We start from the raw sequence: 14924 nt of genomic DNA on the forward strand, positions 1-14924 counted from the left end.
TTCGTGACTTTTAAATAAAGAACTTGAAAGGTGATTAGATTAATAGAAACCTCGGTGAGACGTGGCTAGTTAATTCAACTTGCGATGGATGTAACTCTGACTAACTCAAATAGGATATAGTCCAAAGCTTATGTCATGTTTGAGTTGAAAGTTACACCTTATACAATCTCAAAAAATCTCAATCTCTAAAATACATTAAACATGTTTATGAAATATATTTCATTGAAACATTTTGTTGTTTTCTGAACAATTATTACTGAGTAATTAATGATTTAGTTGTAACTATTAGTTGGTGCTCGTTATGAAACCACAGGTAACCACATCTATTTTGCTTACTATACTTAAACACGCAAATGTTTATTGAATCACTATTATAATTCAAAAAATATTTTTCTATAGCGTAGTAAGTAGGTATAACGCCTATTGTGGTATTCTGTCCTACCTACTTGTACACTTACTGTTTTTTTCTTGTGTGCAATAAAGTATGTTGTATTGTATTGTATTGCAGGTATACTTATTGAGTGGTTCTAGAAAACATCGCTACTGTACGATCAATAAATAGGTTACTTGTAAAATATGGGTCAAGCTCACTGAGTCGATTCCTTCAGGTGAGGGCTATATTCACAAGAATAGTCCGAAAAACTGCGGCCATAGGTTCGCTATTGCAACGGTGTTTTTATAAGGAGTCTTAAGAAACAGACGGAAGACTCATTTCCGTTTGCAATTAGTTTGTAGAACGAGTCATTTGTTCAAGAGGCAGATTACAGCCGTGCAAGTAGTGATTTGCTATTGGAAACAGTATATTTTACCTACATGTAGGTATTTTGTTTTCAATGTGTCTTCTTCTTCTATCGTGTGGGTTGTGAGGTGGATTACCAGCCCCATCAACCCTGGTGTCAGGGTTATTATTGAGCCGCCCCTGACATGACTCATGTAACGACTACGTACTTACATCAGTAAGTAATAACCGGGACCAACGGCTTAACGTGCCTTCCGAAGCACGGATCATCTTACTTTTTGGACAATCAGGTGATCAGCCTGTATTGTCCTAACCAAACTAGGGATCACAAAGTGTTTTTTTGTGATTTGTCCCCACCGGGATTCGAACCCGGGACCTCCGGATCGTGAGCACAACGCTCAACCACTGGACCACGGAGGCCATGTGTTCAATGTGTCTGCAATCAGGTGATTGTTTGTACCTTAACCATAGCCAAGATCAGTGGTGACATAAAGGATTACTAATATGAACCTAGTACAACAGGGCGACATGGATGCACTTGTTGCGGTTAAACTATGAGCATATTTTCCTCAAACTGATAACTGGATCAAGGACGCGAATTATCAAAGGAAATGGTCGACGGGAAGTAGAGTTCATCCTGGGAAGCCCGTCCTGGCGCCAGCGGGGAAATCTTGCGGGCCGTCTCTAAGGAAAACTTGATTAAAGAATTTTGCTCCTAGTTTTAACGGCTCAACTTTTCAAGACTTGAATGTGTTTAATTTTGTTCCCTTGAAGTTTTTGTATAGTACCGCGCAGGCGACGATCATCGTGACGCGACAGAAATGAGGTAAGTACAAACGTTTTACTTTGTTTATTCACTTTTAAGGAAAACTACTTTACGTCATGTCCTAACGGAAAATATAGTTTCCTAGACTCGTGTGAATATACTCATTACGTATGTGTCACAAATGCATATTACATACGGATAATCTACGTACCTACAGTTACCGTATGATTACCGTTCATCATAGCAGAGGATTTATGTCAACAGTATATAAGTACGTATCTATAACTAACGGATTTCTAGGGATTATGTTAACATTTAAAAGTGTTTCTACATATTCTTTTCTTTATTGTTATTGACTTAATGTATGCATAGGCGGTACCAGAAAAACTGTGTAGCACTCAATGTGTACGGGCGCACGCAATTTGAAGGTTCCAAAATATTCGTCTTGGAAGCTCTACCTGTGTGTATTGAGCTTAATAGTTTTATTTTCAGGAGAAATATTTAATTTTCGCATAATCCGTCGTCATATCATAAAATCTAGTTAGCGGGCAGGAAGTGGGTGCAGCGCCCTCAAAGACGCCACTCACCACGTTCATTTCCTCCCAGTAATCGATAATCACAACTACTGATGCCCACTCCACTCGATTGGTCACGGCTGACATCCTGACCTATAGTCGCAATGAACGAGTTTTTCGCCACTGGGTTATCTATCTGATGGAAGAGTCAGGTTTTATTATTATTATTATTTTATTATTATTGGGTACGTAATAACCTGAACCTGTGTTGAGTATTTGCTTGTTATAGATGTAGAGCAGACATTAAACATTCGATATAAGTGTTGCGGGAAAGTATTTAAATTTTGCATTTATTTACATGTTATCTGGTTTTGTTCTCAGAAATGGCTGTGAGTTATAAGTAAAAAGCTATTATTTTGCAATGTTGCAATAATATACTATTGTTATAATAATAAACTATTGTTATTGTTAAAATATACTAATAATAAATATAGTACTTAACTTATATTTTTTTCCCTTTTTTGAGCTTTTTGTTTTTTGAAATTAGCGATAAATAAAACAGTAAAAAAAAAAAAAATATTTTTAAGTACACTACATATCTGTTAGCATAGCACTGTGAAATCATAGAGTTATATTTTATTCCCTAAAGAAAGAAACTTAGAAAAACTAATTTTCAATCAAAACAGTAAAAAGATAAAAAAAGACTTAAATCTTTGAAAGTTTCACGCTAATTATCATCTTGGGTATATGGTAGAGTATTATTTCATATGTAAAGAGAATTATCATTAACTCCGCATAATATTTCAGTAGGATAATTATAGATGTCCCATCAGTTTTGATAGTGCAAGTAAAGTATTGGTTAACATAAAAAAAATAATCATATTACGCCGCAATTGCAAAGTGAAATAAACCATGTTTACAAGCAATATCCCTCATAAACTTGTTATCACATGTCAGATGATAAACGATAATATTCAACAAGCAGTCCGCGATACGAATGACGGCTTTATCGCCAAATTGTAATAAACATGATATCCCTTGTTTAAAAGCTTTCTCCATTATGTTTTATTGCGAACGACCATCGTTTAGTCGCTATCCCTGGCGTCATGTCGCTTATGTTATTCATTTTATGTGAGGGCTATTCTCGTACATGTGTCAATTGAAGGTTATATACGCTATGCCACTGTTAATTGTAGTTATGGATATTGAGGTCGGTGAAGATAGCTTAGTTCATAACTAAGTAGGTACATGACTTGTTTTTCCGAAACAGTTTTCCCCTTATGCATTGATGGGCTTTCTTTCATGTACGGTCACGAGTACTAATATGTATACACTTTGATACCATGTCACAATAACTTTACCTCATTAAATGTCAAATATGTTAGTGCGACAGGGTTCTAAAGTGGGTATATGATATTGCTCGTGACTGTACTTATACATTTGTATTCGTCGAAAGTTCTAGGTCTTCTGCTTCATTGTGTGATAACACATGGCATTCCAATTTTGATTTGCCATTTTGGTGAAAGAATTTGCTAAGCTTGCATGACATCTTCTCGCATACTGCCTAAGGAGCTCAAAGTAAAAGTTCTTAGTGAAATGTTTTTTGTTTATTTTTAAAGACATATGTGTGTGTGTTTATAATTCATCTTTTCCAGGAAAAAATAATATCGATCGTTCGAGAATATTTGGAGACAACCTGCAGTCATTTTATAAATATAAAGTTATTTCAGAAGTTAGTTGATTTAATAAATTGTATTCGATTCGATTTGATTCGAATGAAATATAATTTAAGTCTTTTAGGGTGAGAAAATTGTATTTCTTCGAAGTAATTTAATAGTATTATTGTAATAAATAAGTAAGTATATGAGGAGCGTAAAGGACGATGAGTCTCTGAGACTAACTAAGTAAATATAACTGAGAAATTATTTTAAGTCATATAATAATATGCATATTTATGTACCTACATATACTTATACTTACGAGTATAATATCAAGCGAGTATCAACTACTAAAAGTAAGTAAGGTATTTATTTCCTCTACAAATAATATTATTCTTATAACATGAACATAACAGTATTTGTAGAGGCTGGAATTTAAACCACCCTGTGTTTTAGGTCTCCAACCAAATAAACATAATATTTACTTACCAACAACTACTGATGGACTCATCACTGGGAATAAGCTTCTTATCAACCTGAATAGGTATTGGGCACCATGCTACCACACTACCGAATGGTGGTGGTGGCCGCTTCTGAACTGGAAGTAATTGCCAGAACCATAAAGTCAAATATCAAATAAAGGTCAAGTTTGTGTTTTTTACATGAAAAAATAAGCTTAATCAAGATTAAGTTTATTAGACGCTAATTAGACGGGCCTAGAACCGTTATGAACGGTCACGGGCTAATAGGCTAGTTTCCAACTAGTCAATTCAGTTACTTTTTATTAAACGTCAAAACACGAAATTACTGTGGAATTTGTATGAAAAAGCACCCGGTGACGTCATAGAAAAACGACTTATTATTACATTTTTCTTGATTAAAATTCACAAATAAATAGCTGAATAGCCAGCCGTGGCGGACTGCTTGTTGAATATTATCGTTTAGCCAACCTTTGAGCTCCTTAGGCAATATGCGAGAACATGTCATGCAGCTTAACAAATTCTTTCACCAAAATGGCAAATCAAAATGCTAGCTATTTAGCTAAAATAAGCTTCCAGTACAAATTGTGTACCTACCTGAAGAATCTTCTTCTTATCGTGTCTATTTAGTAATCCTAATTTCATAATTTATCTTGAACCTAACGACCTAAGTATTACTACTAATTAAACTATGAACCATAAAATTAACTAGTTAAAACTAGTATAGCTGTTGGATACTTATGTCCCGGGCAGTGGGTTTATAGCTGAGCAATAATTCGTGAAGTTGTCAGCATCGTAGCTCGTATGAACCCTGTCCTAGCTACGTGCGGCACAGCAAGCCACGACGCATACAAATTAGGCTACTAGTTACGTATAGCGGACAGCGTCCTATCTATATACAGTTGCTGTTCATGAGACTTTGTGTAACATTGGGCAATAGATACCTACAAAGGGCCTTATGTCATCACTAGTGAGATATGGCTCTAAGATCACACCTAATTTTCATTGGCCGACGCAGAAATCATGGAATTCCACTTCCTACCATCAAGTTCTTAATACATGTAACGGTTTAGAATACTTCATTAAAACAACTTGAATTGGACCACAATATTTTCGTCCAATATGATTGTACTTACGCTATATTTTGATACCACACTCAAAAAAGGAGATTCGCAGTTTAGTAGATTCACATTCGAAGATAAAAGAAACTGATAGTTAGAGAGATTCATCATCTTCCTAGCATTATCCCGTTTCTCATAGAGTCCGCTTACCTAACCTGAAGATTTGACAGGTCCGGTTTTTACAGAAGCGACTGCCTGTCTGACCTTCCAACCCGCGAAGGGAAAACCAGCCCAATACAGGTTAGGTTACATACCTCCGAAAATGCATTTCTTGGGAATGTGGGTTTCCTCACGGTGTTTTTCTACACCACTGCGCACGTGATAATCATTTATGAGCCAAAAATAAATTTGAAAACAAATTTGACAATCTAGGCCTGTGCTGGATTCGAACCTGCGACCTCAAAGTGAGAGGCAAGCATTCTGCCAACTGGGCTACCACAGCTTAGTGATAGTGAGAGAGACTATAAATACATACTATGAGTAGATAACATTTAATATGTTTTATACGTTTTTGTCGTAAATGTCCTGTTACGTTTTCCTGTATGGCATTAAATAGTTTAGCTAAAATCAGCTTCAAGTACAAACTGTATACCTTCCTGAAGAATCTTCTTCTTATAGTGTGGGTTGTGAAGTGGAATACCAGCCTCATCAACCCTGGTGTCAGGGTTATGATTGAGCCGCCAAAAGCCCCGGACATGGCTCATGTAACGATTACTCAATTACGTTTAACGTGCCTTCCGAAGCACGGATCATCTTACTTTCGGACAATGGGGTGATCAGCCTGTAATGTCTTAACCAAACTAGGGATCACAAAGTGATTTTTGTGGTATATCCCCACCGGGATTCGAACCCGGGGCCTCCGGATCGTGACCACATATTAGACCAGAAGAATAAAATGAAGAGACTCTTATAACCTTTAATAGAAAATAATAGAGGTAGTGATCAGAAATGGCAGAACTTTGTCAAGCACTACGATTTATATTCACTATCCTTTTTATAAAAAGCTGCGATGTCGTTCATAACGAGAAGAAACGGCTCAAGGACTGAAATGTCGTGTTTTATTTTATATTTTTCTGCAGCAATGCCAACAACGACCTCTCTCCGAGTGTAGTGAAAGACTCGATATTCAATAATAATTTTGTAAGTAACTGGGCGGTCGAGTAACCTTTTTTATACCATGTTTTATGAGCAAATATACTTATTTGCTCATAAAACATGGTACATAATTTTGAATTTTGATTTTTTTTTTTCATTCAGCATCGCGCCTTGCATTCAGCATTGCAGAAGATCGTATCTCTGTGGCGCATAACTCTACGTACATTTGTTTTTGAATTTATGTGCATACAGGTTGTATATATATACAGGTTGTTAGTGATATCGTACGATTCAGCTAATGATTCTTAGTTAATATCAAATGTAATTTTCCATAGAACTCCATGTAATTTATGTGTATTTTTAAAATTATTTTTATTTCTATACTAATGCGATGGAAAAATCCACATGATATCAAGAATTATGGTCTGTAGCAATAAGGCCGCCTGTTGTGTCTTTCCTAATCTAGTGTCCTTATTTTTGTATCTTATGTCCATTGTGCTCAATAAAGTATTTAATATATATATCTATCCAACAAAGTTTTTACTAACATCCTGTATTTGCATACTGTAGCATGGAAGTGTTATATATTTGAAATCACGTGATTTACATTGGAGGAACCAATACGTTCGCTAACTTTTTTTTAAATATTTTCTCGCCAATGTTCTTTAATTTAATATTGGCTGTATTACAAAATTAGAGACTCAATGTTGTGGGCCGGCCAAGTAGTTAATGCCATCTGCGGCAAATCTACAATAAGTCACGACAAAAAATAAAAAAAAATAAACCAAAAAATATCAGTCTTGTGACAACTGACTTGTTCTCATTCTAAATGTCGCTTTTTAGACGAAGACAATCATCTGTAAAGCATGTGCGTGACGTTACAGGTATTAGCACAATTACAACATAAGATAAGCTCACGACAATATCCCAATATTACAACACCTAAGTACCTAACATTCACGTGACCCCGACCCCCGCACTCTTTTGGATGAACGAAGGGCATTCTTCGGTCACTTAGATGAAACAAACGAGACGAACTTAAAAACTTTTTATTGTACTTATTATGTTAGTATTTTCTATCCCTCCATTCTTGTATTTGTTCCCAAGCGAAGGGAGTGAATAAGTAGAAAAAGTTAAGCATTGAAATAAAGTTTGCTTCGAACTCAGTCATCTGTGTGAATAATTTGATACTTATTTATTTTTATACAAATCTAAGTCGAGAAAATTACATAAATGTTATTATTTTTTGTGATTTTTGTTACCTATTTACTTGACAAGTAGTTACAAAACATAATAAGGACAGGTAATCAGATTATTGTTTATACCTATCTAATAAATAACCCACTGTGCTAGCTCACTACTTATAGCGTGCTAATATGATGGCTAAATTAGGTACTGATATGATCCGTAACAGTTATGTACTCCGGGTCTATAAAATGAAAACAAGGGGTGAGAACCTGAGAAGCACCTATCAACATGTACGAACAGACACAAGAGATACCTAGTTACATTAACCTCGTAAGCCCTGGGGTCCTCTGAGAAGGACCAAATAATTGTAGTCATAAAGGCCGAAGGTTTTGAAATAGTTTGTTCTAATAATCAACGAAGGTACTTTTAAAAGTACCAAAACTTTGCCTGTCAATTTAATTCAAACCTTTGCGCCGATTGAGAAAAAAAGTATTTTGTCTATGAACTAGTTCATTCAATTTCGTGAATAGGTGGCTTTAATAAAAAAGAAATATGTATCACTTGCCGTAATTTGTCATTTTATTGGTAAAGATGGCGCGCACACGGCGACGAGGTAAAAAAAAAATCAAGTTAATAATCGAATTTCGTAGTTTTTCATACACATTATTTTCAGAAATCGCAGGTAAGATAATAATCAACAACATGACATAGTTATTTTATCAATTTTGTATCGATATCGTTAGCAATATGAAAGCAAACTTTTTTAGTCCTTTGCAAGGGACTTTAGGTGTCATGTCCGGATATTTTTCAAAAAGTTTTTTAAATTGTTATATGTGATTAAATCATACCGATATAGACTGACTTGCTTACGTGATCTTATGATTAAAAAAAACTACCGTCTTCATTTTATTTCCTTTTTCCTTCTAATGATGATCTAAACTGACACCATGGATTATTTTTTTTTCCTAATAATATAAACCTAATGTACTTCCAGAGGGACTAATCACAAACTACATCATAAAAACTAAAACTCGTTACTTATTTTATATTTAAATATGTAAGTATATACACATATTTATGACGTACAAATAGGTATGTATGTTAATGAAAAAATACATAACCCTTTATAATAATAATATTTTTCAAATTTTACTAAAAGTAGTGACTCAAACCGGGAGTCCTTCTGGAAGAACTAAAAAAAAAACGTATTTTTTTCAAAAATGTCTTCTATTCATCCTTACATAGGTCTCCACTTAATTTGAACCCGATCGGATAACTCTAACACTTTAAAATTTGTACTTGAAGTACTCGGCCTTTACGACTACAAAAATTTGGTCCTTTTCAAGGTACCACCGTCGTTTATTACTTCGAAATCGTAATTATGCTTCGGCGTTACGAGGTTAAAACAAAATCAATAATGGAAGTGCACGATCCATCATGCCGCAAAACTTCAAACACTCATAACTCACGTTCACCTATCCATTGTAAACAAATTATACGCTGTTATACCAGGAGTGCATTAAGCAGGTACAGCGAACGCCTAGTGAAGTACGATAGCGAGGCAGACCGCCTCCATGGTCCGATGACTGTGAGGTAAGTATGCCGGAAAGTAGCGGATGAGACTTGCACAGGACCGAAAAGAATGGAGTGAAACTGAGGAGTCATATACCAGCACGCTGAGAAGAAAGGCAAATTGAAAACGATCAGTTTATATTCGCAATATGAGGTTGATTGCATTTACGTATATAATATAAGTAAATACTTAGAACCTCAATACCTCTCACTGGTGGACACAAGCCTTCCCCCAATCAACCTGAGGGTATATGGAGTATACTCCACCATGTTGTTCCATTGCGGGTTGGCATTTGGGTTACTAGACCATTGTACTATACTTAGTTTGTTTTTAAATGATAAAAGTTTCAAGGTTGTAATACCAGTCCTGAGAAATTCAATATCTTAATTAGAAGCTTAATTAATTATTAATGCCTAAACAGCCTTTAGTATTATAGATGTTGGATTATTTAAGCAAAATTAGAACTTTTATGGGACTATGTCACATATTACGTAAATAACTAAGGTAGGGTATCGCTAGTAGGTATGTAGGTTGTAGTACTGCTGTATACTGTCACACCCCGGACACTTCATACAAACAACCTCGTTTTACACAGACACTACACATTGACATTATCGTATGCGCGCATCTGTGTGTGTGTGTGTGTCTGACACCATAAGATTTAAGTCTAAACTATGTTTGAGGGGAGGTAAAGGAAACCTGGCTCAGATGCTGGTAGGGAGCGGAGAGTTGCCGTTCTACACGTAGTATTTTTTTATATTCATTATTCTATGACACTGCACAACCTCTAAAGCCAATCTTTGGATTCCCTCGTACGGCCTTGTTTCTACGACGGTCTCTTACGCTCCTGCATCACACGAAAAGTAATTTGTCTCGCCGACATTGTTTGCTAAATCTGAGCGAAGAATTATAACTTGTCTCTAAACTTCATATCTCTAGGTCTTACTACGCATATTGAATTGTTTTTCTTCGTACCTCGAAGCACGGAGCTGAACAAACTTTGCTAATCACCGTTCGAACGGCTACTCGTTTAAGAATAAATTACACGAAGGAACTTTTGTGGAAGTAATTAAGTTACCGGACCCAAGTTGCCACTTACAAGTCAAGTTGAAGATCACAGGGATTCCAGCGAATGACTGTTTAGCTGACTTTCAATTTCAGCTAATTTACTGTAACAAGTTACAAAAAACCCAGCAAAATGTTTAATTTTCTGCCGTGAAACTACCTGAAACTCGCGTCTACTTCTAGATATGGGTAGGTAAGTAGTTCGCGGCTAATACCGCTTCGTGCAATCAAACGAGTAAGTGGCCATAGAGTTGTGAACGATTAAAGGCGGGTCGGAATCACCTGTCGCAGACACGATCAACAGGAAGCAGATCCGGGCGAGGCTAGAGAGGAGCAGAGCAAGCGGTCGCCAGTCGCCGCCCAGCCGCCCGCCGCGACGCACGCCGTGCGCCCGTGCCGCTCCGCCCGACCATATACCCACACAACTCGGTGGACGCATCCTATCTGCCTGTCTACTCAGTTTTACCGAGTTATTTATCCCTACAATGCTGTGTTAAACAATTACGACGACGGAAGTTTACTAAGTGCATACCGATAAGGACTCCTTTGAAAGCTTCTTTAGCCGAAGGCGAGGTAAGTTTCGAAAATTCCACTTGATGTTTATGTGAAATTTTTGCCTGTTTTGTTGCTTATTCAGGTCTTTTTTGCTTTTTATGTAACTATTGTACGTATTTTTGCTTTATAGGCAACTGAAATAAGTCCCTCAATAATTGCTTTGAATGTTTATGCGTTGCTGAAAAGGTATCAATTTGGGATTGGTGATTTTCATATATTTATTTATTTATTTATATATCTCGTTCATATTTATCATAATTAAGAAAATCCGACTGTTTCAAGGTATTTTGTACTACCTAAGTTTGTAATTGAGATAATACGTAGGTAATTGAATAAAATGATAGTCATACAGACATAACTCTCTTGTTTGTTTAGTTTTATATAATTAAGGTAAGTACTTAACTCGAAATTTTGATGACAACTTTATAGTTGAATCGTCAAAGAAGTTAATAGTAATTAATAGAGACGACCTAAATATAAAGGGTGGAAGATATACTTACGCCCTTAGGATTTAGGTATTTTACTAAGATGTAGTTTCATATAACATTACGTGGTGTGGTATATTGTTACACACGTCATAATATTCCTGTCAAGGATGCCGCCGCGTATAATTGAGTTGATGAGTGAGAGAGTACTTAGGCAGTTTCGTAAAATTGTAATAATCTTGAGCTCCTAAGTTAGGACTTTCCCGAATTCACAGTCTTAAGTATATTCAATTACAGGACTTGGCATCATATTATTCAAGGAGTTGGCTTCCAGTTTTGGTACAAATTTTCATATTTTTTTTGTTTATTTAGGGCTGGTTTTAAGAGCAAGTTTAGCTTAAAAATAAGTTCTATTTCGAACACTCAGTTGACCATTATAAACGACCGCCTATCACGTTGGTCTAACAAAAAGCTCGGTGAAGCGTGGGTTCTTACCTACCTGGTTCATCTTGCGATGGATGTACCCTGCCTACTGAAATGAAAATAAGTACATCAATTAAATTAAATAGCTATTTCTGCGTTTATTTTAACAACAAATAAAATAGATATGTGCCTAACTATGGTGTAAAAAATTATATTATTTAGTACACTCTCAACTCGAAAATATAATTCACACGCACATGTTGAATTTAACGCGATGAAAAATTATCAGGGTCTCAGTTTTTGTTTAAATTCCATTACTTAATTTAATTTTAATTAAATCCGTTCCAAGGAGTTTACATTAACCTAACTTAGTTGAGTAGCTTTTAAATTAAAATTTTAGGAGTTAACCATATAATACCTTTCGTTGCTTCCGAGTCTAATATCCACTATAAGTCTAGATTAGTCTAAGCGTTTCCAGAGTCGATAATATTGTATTATCCTATAATTTTATCATTGTTAAGCTGTCAACGAGGAACAAATCATATTGAAGGAAAAACTTGGAGTATTTTGTTCAGGCCAGCTATTTACGCCGGCGAGCTTCAATTCAATTTAACTTCCGATTGCCAGTATATAGGAGGTCGACAGAGTCACTTTGTGTGGGTCATATTGACCGACACTGGGTTCCGAAAGCTTTCGGCAATTTTGTGTTCCGTCAGTACTGATGACCATTGTTAGGTTATGTTATATATGTTTAGGATGTATTGTCGGAATTGAGAGAACGTGGCTACATAGCAAAACTTTTATAAGCCGCTTATTTCCGGCTCGCAGCAATGGTTTGGCTTCTACTTTTAATTTGGTCGCGACACGACGTGAATGTTGTCGCAACGCTTTGCCACTAAATATTGCTGAGAAGTAAGTACCTATGGGTCATGTATGTTGACCAACAACTTCTTCAGTTAGTTCTTTTACGTTATGATAACATAATATAAGCTCACTACTCAATTGGGGTAGTGTAGAGGTATATCCAAGACAAGATGCACTACGTACCTTCGCCTCACCGAGCTTTCAGTTAGACCGTTAGTGCGATCTACGCTACGTTATGGTCAAATGGATGTATGCCAGTTTCCTACACCAGCGGGGAATGATTTTTATTCGAAACCTGTCACTGGTACTGTTGTGATATTGTTGATTAGATTATATTGTTATATCTCGTAATAAGTAGGTAATTACTGTTGCGTTGTATTTCTACACTGTTAACCGTCTCGAACAAGGAGCTTCGTATAATTGAGATAGAACTTCACTTACAGGTAATATAATTTCATAATCAAAACAATTATATGACACATGCGATACGATATGCTCTCGGCGTGTCATGCAAAGGGTGGAAATCTGTTATTCGAGCTCTACATCCCAGAAGTTTCATTCTATTGCGCCTTGCGAATCCTCTCGAGTTCAAGCACTTGATAAATATTATATATTTAATTGATACTTATTATTTAGGAATTATAATCCGATTCCAAAGTTACCAGTGGGTGCTAATACCTAATTAAGAAAACTAATTTATAAAAACATTAAATACAAAATGTATCGATAAAGTTATTTATAGGTAAAACTGTATTGATTCGCTCTTTGTAATTAATCTTCTTAGCAAGTACGTAGATAAAATAATCCTTAAAAGAGATTCTATTTCGAATAGCTACTCGGAATTTAAAAATAATGTCAGTAAGCCTATCTACTATAAACCAACATGGACCTACGGCATGCTACGGCGGACCGGGGCTGCCTACACGTGTAATGAATGTTAAGGTGCTTACAGACGAACGACGTGGTGTTGACGTTGTCGTCGACATCTTCTATCGTGTGGGTTGTGAGGTGAATTACCAACCTCATCAACCCCGGTGGCAGGGTTATTATTGAACCGCCAATGGCTCATGTAACGATCACTCACTTGCATCAGTAAGTAATGGGGACCAACGGCTTAATGTGCCTTCCGAAGCAGAGATCATTTTACTTTTGGACAATCAGGTGATCAGCCAAAATTTAACAACGTAATTTTTGTGATATGTACCCACTGGGATTCGAACTCGGGATCTCCGAAACGTGAGCCTAGCGCTCAACGACTGGGCCACAGTCGTGAGGCTGATTCCTTATGATAACTTATTAATTCCATTAAGATTTATGTAGCCTACGCTCTGTAAACTGCTCGTATTGATTTGCCTATCGCGTTGCATTACACTGATAAATGTTATCGGACAGTATCGTAGTTGTACCTAATACGTACAGGTGTAAGGGTATGGGAGCAGTAATTTGTAATTCATGGTACGTTTATACCGTCGGGCCGTCGTGCGAATTAGGACACACCCTTTCTAATGTTTTATCTTGATAATGATAACGAAATAGCATAACGCTGCTACGAAATTACTGTACCTATAGTATGTAACTTTATAAATCTGGGTACAGAAGTTACAACACTTTTCCGAAGGTCCTTTGTCAAACATATACATTTTGATCTATTTCTTTACCTATGAAATAGCTGTGTGAAAATAATTAAACGAATTTTTAAATGTATTTTTTATTTGTATTAATGCAAGTAATCAGTGCTGCTAATTCAGTCGTAGGTGTATCTTCAGCTTCCACAATCGCCTTTCATTCGGCATTGTCAACCAAAGTCCGCGAGCGGACCGCGGGGTTCATTTTTCAGGTCGAAATTTCCAGATGAAGCGAGCAAACCAATAATGGTAGTGCGTTGGTTTGTAGTGTTAGCTCCGTAAACGTCGTCGATGTTGCGTGCCGCTTGTGCCGCGTTGCTGCCACGACGGTACTCATATTCCATAATTACTCGAACTTTTAACGCGTCTATGATGACGAAAAAGATTGAAATGCGATGAAAATGTAACACTAATCAATAAAAAAAACATGTTTTTAAAATTGGATTAATTTGAAATTACAATTCTTAATCAAACAAGAAATATTTTGATTTGAAATGGCCAGTACTGCAGATATTATATTATATAATTACCGAGAGTCTAAATATTATCTTACTAAGGCACGTGCAAAATCTAAGAAAATTAATTTGTTTGATATTAATCAAATGAATATGATCCAAATAGATATTATTTAGGAATAATAGTATTTTATTTGACAACTTCAGGGGTGTTTTACCTACATAAAAAGAGTGTCTTCTTTATGCCAAGGTCAAACCTATATCTGGCACATTTCTCCGTGCCAAAAATATACCTACCCCACCTCAATTTATCAGCGTAGCAGCTGTGACACCATGGTTATATAATGCCCATTTAATGATTCCAATTTGTGGCTCCAA

The sequence above is a fragment of the Pectinophora gossypiella genome, chromosome 14 (genome assembly GCF_024362695.1).
Source record: "Pectinophora gossypiella chromosome 14, ilPecGoss1.1, whole genome shotgun sequence".
In the NCBI taxonomy this organism is placed as follows: domain Eukaryota; kingdom Metazoa; phylum Arthropoda; class Insecta; order Lepidoptera; family Gelechiidae; genus Pectinophora; species Pectinophora gossypiella.